Below are 14,898 nucleotides of genomic sequence, written 5' to 3'. Positions count from 1 at the left end.
TATTTATATATAGACATTTTATTGAGGAAAGGGCATGGGGAATAGGAATAGCTCCTGAGAGACAGAAGCGTTCCTGAATGGGTTGCCCTCTAGATGTTTCTTAAAGTCCACCCCTCCTCTATCTCCACCTTCTCTCTCTGTAGCTCTCAATCCAGCTTTCTGTTATTATTGTCAGCCCTTTTGAGTTTTGCCTAGGGAGATTCAAAGCTATGAGTCTGAAGGTCCAGTGAGAGGGAGGAAACTCAGGTTTTCTGTGTCCTCAGAGGAAAGTCTGAAGGCAGAGAAGGAGGTTTGAGGAAAAGATTTTCTTATCTTTTGGGGTTTGTTCTGAGAATCCTGATTTCTAGGAATTCCTAGTTCTTTCCCAGCTACTGGTGAGGTAGAGACAGGAGAGCTGCAAGTTCAAGATCAGGACTGGGAAGATAGCTCAGCAGCATTAGTGCCTGCCTGCAAGTTCAAGGCCAGCCTGCACAATTTAGTGAGACCCTGTCTCAAAAGATAACAACGGCTGCCTCTGCCTGGAGACTAGCTTTGTGGTAACAGTAGCATGCTTACTTTCTTACCCTTTATAAAGCCATGGTTTCAATTCCTGATATTGGTCTTTTTTTTTTTTTTTTTTTGGTGGTACCAGAGATCAGACTCAGGACCTTGTGCTTAATTCTCAATATTGGGAGTGGCGGGGAGAGTCCTAGCTCTTTCCCTGCAAAGTCCTAAGTAGTAGGTATCCAGGACAAAGACTCTGTTTTCATAGTCAGGCTTTATCTGGCAAGGGTAAAGGGTAGAGGCAGGAGCACATTTTTTTTTTTTTTTTGCAGTACTGGGGATTGAATTCAGGACCCTGAGCTTGCCAGGCAAGTGCTTATTCTACTGAGCTATCTCCCTGGCCCAGGAGCACATTTAAAAAAAATATTTATAGGTAGTAATACTTAAAAAAACAATTATAATACAACTGGTTAAAACATCTGTTTTATAAAACACATATTCCTCAAACAAGTGATTGCTAGAATATGACTCTACAATGCTGCTGAACTGTAGACACTTTCATGGGAGACATGAAATTATATTCATAAAAATGTGTGTCATACATCTTTTGTGTTTAGCTACCCAATGGACAGTAGTTTTCGAACAGACAGCAAAAGTTGCATTTTTAGTTATATAGGTCTTGCTTTAACTTGGTCTTAACCATCCAGCAGAAAAATGTAACCATGAGGTATATGGAGCACATGTTTTTTTGTTTTTTTTTTTCAAAATTTTATTGATAAACAGATAGCAATGAGACAGTTTCAAATCAAATCGGAAGTACAGATTCAACAAATAACACACTGCATATATTCTTCTTAGTGGTTAATTGCTGTACAAGATGCGGACTTGTGATCCTATTTACAAACACCATTAGCACAAATCATTCTATTCATTAGGAGAATGCAACTATATATCTATCCTAACTACTTTGAATACACAGATACAAAATGGACATTCATCGGTATACCCCATTTTTTCTAAGTTCTGTTATTGAATATTATAGGTGTGCAAACTCAGCAAAATATTCTAAAAGAGTCCAGTAGACCATAAGAGCATTGGGTCTTCTGTTTAACTGGCAGTGTCAGAAATTACTGACCTGAGTCCCCCACAGCTCAACAAAACAGCATGGCTTTACTTCCTATATTTCATCTTCATACTTTTGTACTGGATGGTTAAGACCAAGGTAAAGCAGGACCTGAGGAGCACATGTTTTTGAACCAAACAGCACTGCCTAAGTCTCCCTCCCTCCCAGATGGGGTCTCACTATGAAGCCCAGGCTGGCCTCGAACTCACAGTGATCCTCTTGCCTCAGTCTCCCAAGTGCTGAGATTACAGGCTTGCACCAGCACGCCAGGCTGCACTGCCTGAAATCCTATCTCTGCGTTTTTGATGTTGTGCTGGAGACCGAAACAGATGCCTTCCATATACTGAGCATTGAGCCACGTTCAAGCCTTTTCCTTTGACTGTGTGACTCTAAGCAAGTTGCTTGACCTTTTTCTGTTACTTTATCAGAGAAGTGAGAAAATTGATTATTATAAATTCCAATAACCCTGGACTCGATAAAATTTGGGGATCACTTTTCCTTTGGTTTAATTGGACATAAATGGAGGTGAGATTGTTCCTAGTCCTTTTTTTTGCGGAACTGGGGATTGAACTCAGATCCTTGCACTTGCCAGGGAAGTGCTTATTCCACTGAGCCATCTCCCCAGCCCCCCCTTTTTTTTGTTCCTAGTCCTTTTAAAGTTCCATAAGTATAAGCTTAAGTATAAAAAAAATCCTAGTAACTGAAACTTTTTGTAAAGCTTAGATTTCAGATTTTGCTTTATTGTTTTAACATTGCAAATTGAACTCTGGGAGTGCTAAGCTATATCCCCAGCCATTTATGTTAATTTTTATCTAGAGACAGGGTCTCCCTAAATTGTCCAGACTGGCCTTGAATTTGCAATCCTCCTGCCTCTGCCTCTTGAGTAGCTGGTATTATAAGTATGTACCACCATACTTGGCTCAGAAATATTATTTGAGGGGCCAGGGAGATGGCTCAGTAGAATAAGTGCTTCCATGGCAAGCGCAAGGGTCTGAGTTCAATCCCTGGTTCAAGAAATATTATTTGAGTACAGGATACTACTGTTGGAGGTATTATATAATACAAAGTGTATGTGTTATTTTATCTTTCTGGAACTTTAAAATTTTCTGAATGGGGTATTTTGTAGCAGAGTGCTTGCTTAATATGTGTGAGGTTCTGGATACAATCCCCAGTAACAAAACAAATACATGAACATTTCTGGACTCAAATGATTCTTAATCTTATTAATAGGTCTATAATGATGATCTCATTAGAGTTTTGGGAATTCAATAATTTGGTAAAGCACTTACACAATGGCTGACATGCTGTGGCTTAACAAAAGCTATTTACTTCTCCCACATAGGTTTGTTTATAGGCCAAGGCCTCTCATCTCTATAGTGACAGTACTTGCCACGTGGGACGCTTCTTTCCCACATACCCTAAACCCCAGAGTTCACTTAGCACACCATCCCTGCCACTCACCCTTATATCCCTAGACCACTGACTGATCTATGAAAAAGTGCTTCAATTAGATTTATTAAACAAATAAATGTGACAATCCAGGCTGCTCCTTGAAGGTTACACCCAAATTTCCTTAATAGAATTTATGTGTGTCACAATCTCTTGGCTCTCTTCTACAGGGCTATTATTTTTTTTTTTTTTAAGGCTGGGGAGTATGACAGAAGATGTATTAGTTTCTAGTATAGATTTTAGAGATTTTTGGTACTGGGGATCAAACTCAGGACCTTGTGCTTGTCAGGCGGGCACTTACGCCTCTAAGCTATATCCCTGGCCCTTAGTACAGATTTATTTATTTTCAAATATAGTAGTTTTAGGCAAATGTAATTAACATACTTTAAAATATATTTGTTTATTAGTTAATTTTATGAGACAGAGTCTTGTTATAGAGCTCAGGCTTGCCTGAAACTCACTGTGTAGCTCACACTGGTCTCCCATTTGTGATTCTCCTGCCTCAGCCACCACAGAGTTGAGATCAGAGGCATAGTCCTAGCAAATTTACTGTTTTAGACAGTGAGCACAAGTCAGCAGCCTTCAATCTAGCCACAAAGTTGTGCAACCATCACTATCTAATTTAGAACTGTGTTAGTTGATACATTGTGTCAACTTGGCTGAATCAGCTCCAGCAGTTCTCAGGAGGGGGCCTAGCCTTGCAGGTGGGCCCGGCCCAGGAATTGAGAAAGGCTTCCTGCTACAGGTGATGTCCCAGTCTTCCGAGGAGTTTGACCTTCTTGTTTTTTGCCTTTGCCTTGGAGCCTGTAGAATATGGACTGAACCCTCCAGTAACTGTGAGCTAAATAAACCTTTCCTTCCTTCATTTTGAGTGTTGGGTATTTGTCCCAGCAACAAGTAAAAAGTAACTAAGACAAGAACCCGTTTTTTTTTTTTTGTTGTTGTTGTTGTTTTTTGGTTTTTTTGTTTTGTTTTGTTTTGTTTTGTTTTTAGCCTGGCATGGTGGTATATGCCTGTAATTCCAGAACTAGGAGGGCTGAGGCGGGAGGATTACTTCCAGGTCAAGGCCAGCCTGGCCTACTCTGAACTACTGTCTCAAAAACAAAAACACTTTCTTTTTTGTGTGTGTGTGGTGCTGATGGAACCCAGCACCTCCTGCCTTCTAGGGAAGCACTGATCTACATCCCCAGCCCTAGAATATTTTCATCATCTCAAAAACCCTTGCGTCCATTAGCAGTCACTCTCCACCCTCAAAGACCTTCCTACTGTGACCATCCATCCTACCACATTGCTGGAATTCCAAGCTGGCCTGGAATTCCTGGGTTTAAATGATCTTCTGATCCTTTGGAGTAGCTGGGACTATCGTGTGTCTCTGTGATCAGTTCTAATATTCTAACATCCCTAACTGCACTCTCAGCTGACAACTTTCTTGAAACTGTCTCATTGCTATTTGTCTCTCAAGAAAATTATGAAAAAAAATGACAACTTTATCTTGAGTTTGAGGGAGATTGTGTTATTGCTATTTGTTTCATGTCTTGACTATGGAAAGCAGTTTCCAGACCTGTCTTCTCCTAGGACAACTTCAATTGCTCCCCTTGTCCTGTGAAACTGGAGACTAAGCCTTCCTAAATAGAGAATAAGAAGGGGGCAAAACAGGAAAAGCAAGGGAGGCCCTTCTCAGGAGCAGATGAGATTTCACCCAGGTTGATCTTTATTTAGTTGCTACACAAATCCTAGAAAGACTTTGCATAGTTTTACTTTGTATCACTAGAACACAAGGCTTTTGGGGTAAACTACCCTTTTCAGTTACATTTTATCTTTTTCCAAATGTGTATTGCTATGTGGCCCAGCCTAGTCTCCAATTTGTGGACTCAAATAATCCTCTTCCTCTGGTCTTTGGAGTAGCTGAGACAATGTGATCATACCAGGGTCTTGCTATATACGGCTGGCCTTGAATTTCTTTTTTTTTTAGCGGAACCGGGGATTGAACTCAGGCCCTTGCACTTGCCAGGGAAGCACTTATTCCACTGAGCCATCTCCCTGGCCCTGGCCTTGAATTTCTGATGATCCTTCTGCCTCAGCCTCCTGAGTACTGAAATTACCCACCATACCTGGGAACATATATATTATATATTATATATATGTTATTTGTTTTTAGAGTTAAGTGTTATGGGTCGCTCAGAATAGGAACCAGATCAGGCAGATTGGAATTTGGAAAGCCATTTATTATGGAGCTCAGGAGGATCACTGCAAGTTCGAGACCAGCCAGGGCTACAAAGTGAGCTCAAGGCCAGCCTGAACAGCATAGTGAGATCCTGTCTCAATAATAATAATAATAATAATAATAATAATTAATAAGACAGTTGAGGGTGTAGCTCAGTGCAAAGATCTAGGATCCAATCATGGAGAGAAGGTATAGTTCTTTTTCTTAACCTTTTAAATTTCTCACCCCCCCACCCCATCCTAGGCAGAATTATTTTAGTTATTATGTGTATTTGTATAATTTACTAAATCCTCAAAGAAACAATGTAGTCTCATATAATTTCATCATTAAAAATGTTATGTTAGGCTTTGTGGCACATGCCTGTAATGCCAGCACTCAGGAGGCTGAGGCAGGAGGATCACTGCAATTGTAGCCCAGCCTGCTACAAAGTGAGCTCAAGGCCAGTCTGACTGCATAGTGAGACCCTGTCTCAAAAAAAATTACTATATGACAAGAAATGTAGAAGACCAAAAAAAAAAAAAAAAAAAAAAAAAAATCAAATAATGCAATGTAAGTGCTTATAATGGAGGATTACAAGTTGAAGCCCGCCCTGGGATACTACATAACGCGTTCAAGGCTAGCCTATGTATACAGAGAGACCCTGTCTCAAAAAACAGAACAAACCCGCGGGGCTAGCAGGGCACACCAGGGACCTTCCTGAGTTTGCTTAGCGGGCGCTTTAATCTACTGAGCTATCTGGCCAGCCCACTTTTTAAATTTTTGAAACAGGGTCTTACCAACTCATTACATGGCTCTGGAGAGCTCCAACTTGTGATCCACCTGCCTCAGTCGCAGAGTGCTGGTATTAACAGATGTGTGACACCACACCTTGCCCAGAACTGTGTCTTACAAAGGAGGTGATGGCTAGAATGTGGTTTCAGCAAGATGGACTGAGTTCCTCACAGGTTCTTAATCTGTAAAACGAGCATTTACCTACCGAACGATATCTACCTATTCAAGTATTTATTATGTGCTTCTTTTGGGCTTAGGAGTTTGTCTTAAGTGAAAAGCTGTTTTTTGTTTTTCTTTCCTATGTGACTCGAACTCGGGACCTTACCCTTGTTATGCAGGTGCTGTGCCTGTGAGCTATTTCCCCAGCGCTGAAAAGGGCTGTTCTGAAAGTGCTCTGTAAATTGAAATTACCTTAGCTATTAAGTGTAAATCTAGGATGGTTCAGGTTTTGAGTCTAAGGTGGACCGACGAGCCCGACAAACCCAGGGTCGCGGGGTTGGCGACTTCACACAGGGTACCCCGAGGTGGTGACGGACTTCGCCGGCCTAACTGCGCGCGCACATCGGGGTCAGCTCGTGCGAACGGTGCCCGGGGGCGCACACAGGAAGCCGGGGTGCGCAGAGCGCAGGGCGCAGTGACGACTACGCTGGACGTGCTGACGTAGCACGCAGGCCGCGGCGGGGGGCGGACTGTGGGCTTTTCTTTCCCTTCTGATTTTTCCCCTCCCCCCTTTTTCCCTTTCTGGGTTCGGTTCCCCCCTTTTTTCCCCTTTTCCCCCTCTCCTTCCCAAGCCCCTTTCCCTTCCCCCCATCCGGTCCCCCTGCTCCCCAGTTTGGGCCCCGGGGACCCCCCGCCGAGAAGAGCCCGCCCCCTGAAGCGCGCCGCCGCCGGCCGTCGGGGCCGAGCCGCAGCCGAGCGGCCGTGGGCCCAGGCGGCAGGCGGAGACGCGGCGCCCTCCCCGCTGCGGTCCGCGTGAGGTGAGGCCACCTCGCGGCCGAGGGGCGGCGGCCCGTGGGGAGGGGGCGTGGCGGGCGGGCAGGGGCCTCTCTGCCTGGGTGCGCCTCGGTGGAGTTCCCGGGCCGGAGCTGGGGCCGGGGCCGTGGGTCAGTGCGGGAGTCCCCAGAAATGACCGCCCCTAGGCCAGAGATGCCCAGACTGTGCGCGGGAGCACTGGGGAGACGCGGGGCCGCGGGGCAGGGGAGTGGGGGTGCTGGCGCCACCTGTGGCCTGTGCGGTGAGGTCTAAAAACTGTTGCGTCCTTGGCAGTATACTTGAGGGTGACCAGTTCCATGTGTTTCCTGGGTGTCCTTTTCTTTTCAAACTTGAAAAAAATGTGGTAGCAGAGCTGTTGGAATGCTTCAGATCATGCGAGCGTCCGACTTTGTAACTCAAGGATTTGAGTTGCACATAAAAGAGGCTGTTTCCGAAGCGTAAAAAGTTGGGCCTACTCTAACCTCATGACTCCTGAGCCCTTGCAAACACTAACACTATTGAAGCTAACACTTCCATATTCGTGACCATTAGCTTAGTAACTAACTCCAAAGAATATTTACTGAAAGTGAATTGTTGGCTGGTGATGAAAAATGACTGAATAACATCCCCAGAGCCGCGTTAAAACTAAGGTGGGAAAATTTAAATTTAGAACTCAGTTGGAAGAATGACCCTGTATATTCATTTTTGAAATAGACTTGGAAAGCCCGAGGCCTATCTGATGTTACTAGGGCATAGTGGAATCTGGGGAGGATGGAGGTGACAGGTTCCACCGGAATGTCAGAAATTCCCACCATTTTATTATGTTTTTAGATAATCAGATTGGCCCTTGAATGGGTTCTTGGCTTGTTTTCCTAATGCATTTTCCCCTTCCTTTACTCTTCCTCCCTGACTCCCTTTTTGGAGCCTGGAGCATAGAGATGAAAAAGTTTAAGGAGAAGTTAAGAAGTTGTACCTTAGATGAATTCAGTTTAGTTTTTCGTTAACATTTTTCTCTGGTTGCTGTTATCCACAGGAATTAAGGAACAATTAGGTCTTTCTTGAAGGTCAAATTTAGGAAGTTAAATTTCAGAGTTGCAATTGTAGTTGTCTTGTGTCCACTAATGATCTATAGAGTTTCACAGTTAAAAAATAAAAATTTACCAGGCATGGTGACATATACTTGTAATCCCAGCACTTGGCAGACTGAGGCAGGAGGATCACTGAGTTAAAGGCCAACTTGGGCTAGTCTGGACTACATGGTGAGACCCCATCTCAACAAAAAAAAAAAAAAAAAAAAAAAAAAAGTAGTATACTTGACTTTTTTTAATGGGAGGAAGTCAGAATAATGTCTTCCTTTCTCTTTCAGAATTAAGAACCAGTCTTTAGATTTAGCTTTAATGCTGTAGGTTTATTTGTAACATACCTTTCCCTCAGGCACATTGGCCTCTGGCAATTCCTTGGGCACCCTGGGGATACTTCTGCCTCAAGGACTGCACTTGTGTTCTGTCTGTCTCCCTCTCCTTTTGCTTTGTTTTGTTTTTAAAGGCAGGGTCTCATTGTGTAGTTCAGGTTGGTCATGAACTCACTGTGTAGCTCAAGCTGGTTAGGAATTTGTGATTTTCTTGCCCTTGCCTCGGTCTCCCAAGTACTGGGCTTACAGGCATGAGCCACCATGTCCAGTATTCATGTATGTATGTGTTTATGTTTTTATTTTTGTGGTACTGGGAATTCAACCCAGAGCCATTATTTTGAACTACATCCCCAACCCTGTTTCCCCCTTCTTTTGGAAACATGGTCTTGCTAAGACACTGAATTGTTCAGGCTGGGCTCAAATCTGTGATTTTCCTGTCTCGGTCTTCCACAGTGCTGGGATTACAGGCATGTGCTGCCATGCCAGGTTTGTTTCTTCTTGGATCACTTCTCTGTTATAAAGCTGCCTACCTTCTTTGTCCCCTCAGTTGTCAAAGAAGTTATGTTTTCTGTTTGAAATGCAAAGTCCCTACCCCATACAGGTTTGCATAATTCCTAACCCACATTCTTTGCTTTATTGTCCTTGTCAATCTATAATGTTTTGTTTATTTTTCTGTGACAGGGTCTTACTGTGTATGTAGTTCAGGCTCATCTTAAACTCACTACCTAGTACTGGCTGGCTACAAACACAGCAGTCTTCCTGCCCTCAACCTCCTGAGTACTGGCATTGGAGGTGTGTGCTACCATGCCGGGCATATTCTGTATATTTTAGTCTCACCATAAAAAACTAAGTGTCAGGAGGGCAGACATTTTTGTTTTGTTAATCACTGGTATCTTCTTTACGTTAGCACATTTGACAACAGCAAAGAATTATCAGCTAGGTAAGGAGGAAGAGTTTTATTTTTGATTCAAGGATTCAAGTTAAGCATGTACTCTACCTTTGGTCTTTTTTTAAAAAAAATTACAGCTACATCTTCATTGTTTTTTAAAATCTTATTTTGGGGCTGGGGAGATAGCTTAGTGACATAAGTAAGTGCCTGCCTGGCAAGTGCAAGGTCCTGAGTTTGATCCTGGGTACCAATAAATAAAATAAACATTTATTTTGAATAGGTTGGTATGGTGGGATATGTGTAATCTAGGCACTCAGGAAGCTGAGGCAGAAGGATTTACTGAGAGTTTGAGGCCAGCCTAGGCTGCATAATGAGTTCAAGAACAGCCTGAACGACATGGTGAGACCATTTCTTTTCTTTTTTGGTGGAACCAGGGATTGAACTCAGCCCCTTGTGCTTGCTAGGCAAGCACTTATTCTACTGAGCTGTCTCCATGGCCCCATGAGACCATTTCTTTTTCTTTTTTGGCGGAACTGGGGATTGAACTCAGGCCCTTGTGCTTGCCAGGCAAGCACTTATTCTACTGAGCCATCTCCCTGGCCCCAAGACCATTTCTTTAAAAGAAAAAAAAAAAAATTTCTAGTGAGAGTCTTGCTGAATTGGGTGGACTGGCCCTGAACTTGTGATTCTCCTACTTTAGCCTCCTGAGTATCTGGGATTACAGTCATGTGCCACTGGACCTAATTTTTTAAGATTTATTTTAAGATAGTCCCATTATGTTGCTCAAGACAGCCTTGAATTGGGCTCAATGACTTGAGTAGCTGACTTATAGGCATGTGTCACTGCTGGACTCTAGAACTCTCACCTTTTAATGAATCCTGATCATGGTTGGTGGTACTTGGAGATATAGGATGGGTTTTCACTAGGAGGTTTTTTTTTTTTTTTTTTTTTTGAGACAAGGACTTGCTATGTAGTTCTATCTAGTCTTGAACTCACTATGTAGCCAAGCTTGGGCATGATGACACTTGAGAGGCTGAGGCAGGAGCATCATTGAGGGTTCAAGACCAGCTTGAACTACATAGCATGACCTTGTGTCAAAAAAAAAAAAAATCTGTATTACATTTGAGGATAAAAAGATCAGGTTCCCTGAGTTCTCTGGGTTATCAGCACCACACTCTAACCAACTGAGCTAACCGGCTGTCACATTATGGGTTATCATTCACTTATTCTCCTCTACTTTTTTGCCTCTCAGTTGTACTTGTTACCATTATTTACTTTCTAGCTTAAGTGGTCCTGGGTAAGATGTCTCTTTGGGTCAGTCTGGCTGTTCTTTTCCAGCCAGACTGGAAAAGAAGTTTAAGAAGGCAAAGGGAATGCGATGTACTTTTAACACTTTTGTAGGAATGTGGTTGCAAAGCTAAGGCTTTTGCTTAAATATTTGCCAGGACTTGGAAAGAACACCTTGTGTGGGTTGAAAGAATTGGGAATCTAGTGTCAGTTTGATTGGATCTGGTTCTGACGTTAATGTTAAAGGAACAGCATGAGGTTGAGTGTCATGGCATGTGCCTGTTATCCTAGTGCTTGGGAGGCTAAGACACAAGAATCACCACAAGTCCAAGGCTATATTAGGTGTTCAAGGCCAGCCTGAATTACAGACCCTATCCTAACCTAGGCCCTCCTTCCAAAAAAAAAAAAAACTCCAACAGCAAAAACTTACCTGTTTGTTATCTTGTCTATATTATGCTTCACACCTAGAATTTAAAACCTGTAATAAGGATCTTGTTTATGTTATTAACTGATATATTCATAATGCTTAAAGTAGTCCCTCAATGCACATTTATTAGATGAATGAAGTCGGGGTTCCTGGGTCCTGTCCCAGAGATTTTGATATGGTAGGCTTAGATGGAGCACAGGCTTTTATTTTTTAATATACATCCAAAGTACTTCTGATGTCACTGGTCAGTTGTATTGGTTAACATTTCAAAAACTACAGCTTTCTCCTGTAACTCCAGCACTTGAGAGATGGAGGCAACAGTGTCACTGTGAGTTCATGGCCAATCTAAGCTACAAAATGATGTCAAGGCCAGCCTGAAGTGCACAGCAAGACCCTGTCTGAAAAAAAAAAAGCCCTATTTTTTGTTGGGGATCATGGTAAATCCCTGTAATGAGCTACTTGGGAAGTTGAGCCAGGAGAAACATAAGGCTGAAAGATTGTAGATTGGAACCTAGCCTGGGCAATTTAGTGAGGTCTTTTTTTTTTTTTTTAGAAATAAAAGGGATTGTCGCAATGGTAGAAGGCCCGTTGGTTTAATCCTCAACACTGCAAAACTCCAACCATTACTAGCACCTCAACAAATCCTCATTGCCAATTTAGTAAGATCCTATCATGAACACAGCAAAAACCTCAACAACCACCCTATAACAACAAAGCATTTTGATATCTACTATGAAGATATCACCTAGGATCCATTACTGAAATACGACTTTTTTTTTAAATTTTATTTATTTATTTATTTATTTATTTGTGTGTGTGTGTGTGTGTGTGTGTGTGGCCAGCTCAGCCCACCAGGGGGCGGGGCTGGCTGGCATGTGGTGCTGGGGGATTGAACTGTGGTCCATGTGCTTTGCTAAGCTTGTTCTAAGTAGGTGCTTTAGACCACTGAGCCATCTCACCAGCCCCTACTTTTTTTTGAGACAGGGTCACGCTGTGTTGCTCAGGCTGGCCTTGAACTTGTGGCAAGCCTCCAGCCTCCTGAGTGCCAGGATTATGGGTATGTGCCACCATGCTCAGACAAAATCTGACATTTTTGTGTTTCTCCATCTCTGATCTCTCATCTGAACTCTAGACTCATTTATTCACTGGTTTCTTAGACATCTTCACTTGGTTGTTGCCATATCTCTTTGAAAGTAAGGTACGGTCTTCTATTAATTTTTGCTCCCAAAGATGCAGTAGGGCTTATTTTCAGGGAATGTTTTATTTTTTCATGTACAAGAGTCTACATTTATTCATTTAAGAAAACTACATTCAGGGCCAGGGAGATAACTCAGTAGGTCCAGAGTTCAATCCCTGATACCACACACACACACAAAACAAACAAACAAAACTATATTCATGCCTAAAAATCTACATTTACTCAATCCGGCTCAGCCTACCCTGGGGGCAGGGCTGGCACAGCATATGGTGCTGGGAATCAAACTACAGTCCCTGTGCACTTGCCTAACCTTACCTAAGTAGGTGCTTTAGAGCACTGAGCTGTGTTGCCGACCCCCAAAGAGGACTTTTTTTTTTTTTTTTAATGTATTTGGTCCAGGGTCTACAGGGTCTTACTATGTAGATCCAAGGCATAGTGATCCTCCTATTTGCATCCTCCCAAGCAGTGAGATTACTGGTGTGGGCCACCACACCCAGTCTTAATAGCTGTTTCAGCACCCCCAGGGGGTGGGGCTGGCTCAGCACAGGGTTGGGGGGGGTTTTGAACCCCGCCTGCTGTGCTCTGTCTAAGCAGGCACTTTAATCTGCTGAGCTATCTGGCTGGGCCTACATTTATTCAAATATAGTCATAGTATCTAGAACATTTTAACTCTCCAAACCCCAAATTCTGGTCTGAATTGCTTGTGATTCTACTTCCTGTAAAACATTTGCCCTCAACCTCTCATGCTGTCCTTAAATGAGTACTTCTTGTCCATGTAGCTTGCTCATGGTGCATTGCTAGAGTGGCTCTCAGTGATTTTATTCTATGAATTTTCCACCCAAGAATGATTTTCTTAAAAAAAATTTATTCATTTTAATGAGAAAAAAGAGATAAAATAGCAATGAAACAGTTTCCAAACAGGTTAGTAGGACAGTTACAATAATTGATACATTGTGTATTGTTGTCTCCATAGTAGTTATTCAGAGGACAAGATGCAGACATGGTATCTAAGCAATATTAGTACAAACCTTTCTTTTCATTGAACTAAGATAAAGTAGCTGTATATCTATCCTATCTTGTATGTGTGTGTATATATATATTTTTTTCCACAACAAAATGGTCCTTTATATCCCTCTTTTTTGTTTTGTTTCATGAGAGATGGGTGTTCGGTTACTGTTAGAAGTGTTTTTTTTTTTTTTTTTTTTTTTTTTTTTTTTTTTTTTTTTTTTTTTTGCTCCGAATGCCTTCAAGGCATGACTGGCTGTCTTGTGTTGTGGGGATCGAACCACAGCAACCTGAGCCTGACTGCTTTGTTGAAGCAACCAGTTAAAGAACTGAGCTAAGGGGCAGGCCCCCGTTACTGTTAGACAAGCTGTATTTTTTTTTTTTTTTTTTGGTGGAACCAGGGATTGAACTCAGGCCTTTGCGCTTGCCAGGGAAGCACTTATTCCAGTGAGCCATCTCCCTGGCCCCAAGAGAAGCTGTATTTTGAAGACGTGTTTAAAGGAAGGACCTTCTCATACTTAATGCTTGTCCATATCCAAGAATGATTTCTTTCAGGCTGGGCTTAACAAAGTTTCTATTAAATCAAGTGTTACTTGAAGAATTCTGAGATAAGAGTGGTAACAAAACTGATAAGAATAATGGTTTATATTTTATCACAGTAGCTTTATAGTATTTTAAGTCAGAGATTGTCATGGCCTCTGCCTTGCCTTTGTTGCCCAGAACTTCTTTTGCTATTCTAGGCCTTTCTGGTTCCAAATGAATTTTAGGATTATTTTCTCTAATTCTGCGAGATATGCTGTTGGAATTTTGACCAGCATTGCATTAAATCTGTGTAACAGTGTTTTTAAGTATGGCCATTTTCATTATATTGGTTTTTCCTCCCCAGGAACAAGGGATATCTTTCCATTTTCTGATCCCCACTTCAATCTCCTTTTACAGAGTGTTGTAATTTTCAATGTAGAGGTCTTTTAACTCCTTTGTTAGATTGATTCTTAGGTACTTTATTTTTTGAGATGTTATTGTGAAAGGTGCTGTTTCCCTAATTTCTTATTGAGTTTATAATTCGTGTACAGGAATACTATTGATTGTTGAATGTTGATCGTGGATCTAGCTATACTACTGAATGTTGTTATTAAATTTAGCAGTTTTTTAGTGGAGTTTTTGGAGTCTTCTATGTAGAGTATCATGTCATGTGCACATTATGATAATTTAACTTCTTCCTTTCCTATTATTATCCTTTTTTGTTTCTTTTTCTTGTCTAATTGCTCTGGCTACAGTTTCTAAGACTATGTTGAATAAGAGTGGAGATGGTGGACACTCTTATGTTGCTCCTTATTTTAGAGAGAAAGCTTTCCATGTTTGTCCACTTAGTATGATGTTGGTTTTTGGTTTGTCATTAATGGCTTTTATTAGTTTGAGATAAAGACCATCTATTCCAATTTTCTATAGGGATTTTTATCATGAATGAATGCTGGTCTTTGTCAAAAGTTTTCTTTTTTCTTTTTTTTTTTTTTTTGTGGAACCAGGGATTGAACTCAGGTCCTTGCGCTTGCCAGGGAAGCACTTATTCCACTAAGCCATCCCCCTGGCCCATGTCAAAAGTTTTCTGTAGGGATTTTTATCATGAATGAGTGCTGGTCTTTGTCAAAAGTTTTTTAT

At 41.8% G+C, this 14,898-nt stretch overlaps 1 protein-coding gene across 13 annotated transcripts in view; it reads left to right on the top strand.

Annotated features, from left to right (window-relative positions):
• Positions 1 to 6,924: 6,924 nt before the first annotated feature.
• Positions 6,925 to 14,898, top strand: part of R3hdm2 (R3H domain containing 2) — a 204,790-nt gene continuing 196,816 nt past the window's right edge. For 7 of the 13 annotated variants that reach the window (XM_023707308.1, XM_023707312.1, XM_023707315.1 and 4 more), the window contains exon 1: positions 6,925 to 7,027. The gene's annotated coding sequence lies outside the window, so the exon portion shown is untranslated. The remainder of the gene's footprint in view (positions 7,028 to 14,898) is intronic. The other 6 variants (XM_023707320.1, XM_023707317.1, XM_023707319.1 and 3 more) reach the window with 2 other exon arrangements.

The sequence above is a fragment of the Octodon degus genome, unplaced genomic scaffold, assembly GCF_000260255.1.
Source record: "Octodon degus isolate 3935 unplaced genomic scaffold, OctDeg1.0 scaffold00286, whole genome shotgun sequence".
NCBI lineage: Eukaryota > Metazoa > Chordata > Mammalia > Rodentia > Octodontidae > Octodon > Octodon degus.
This window is presented reverse-complemented; position numbering and strand designations above follow the sequence as displayed.